We start from the raw sequence: 314 nt of genomic DNA on the forward strand, positions 1-314 counted from the left end.
ATGTCTTCTAACATTAGCTAGCTTGTTTGGGTCAAGCATTTGCGTTTTCTCACTTTCACTATTCCTTAAACACCATGTATTATAGGTGTCATCAGTATTATTCGTTTCAGGCTTTTCGAGTGCATAGTAAAAGCAGTAGATTACCTCAGTATACTCTTTCCTTGTCCATGTAAGTCTTGTTTTGTTTTGATTGTTAGTACTAGATGGTTGAACCGCAGGGCCAGGGGTGGGAGGTATCCCGTCCTGGTGACCTGGCGGATTTTGACTAATGGAAGAGGTAGACTCAGTAGTATACTTTTCGGATCCCAGCCCCG

The sequence above is a fragment of the Penaeus monodon genome, chromosome 9 (genome assembly GCF_015228065.2).
Source record: "Penaeus monodon isolate SGIC_2016 chromosome 9, NSTDA_Pmon_1, whole genome shotgun sequence".
NCBI lineage: Eukaryota > Metazoa > Arthropoda > Malacostraca > Decapoda > Penaeidae > Penaeus > Penaeus monodon.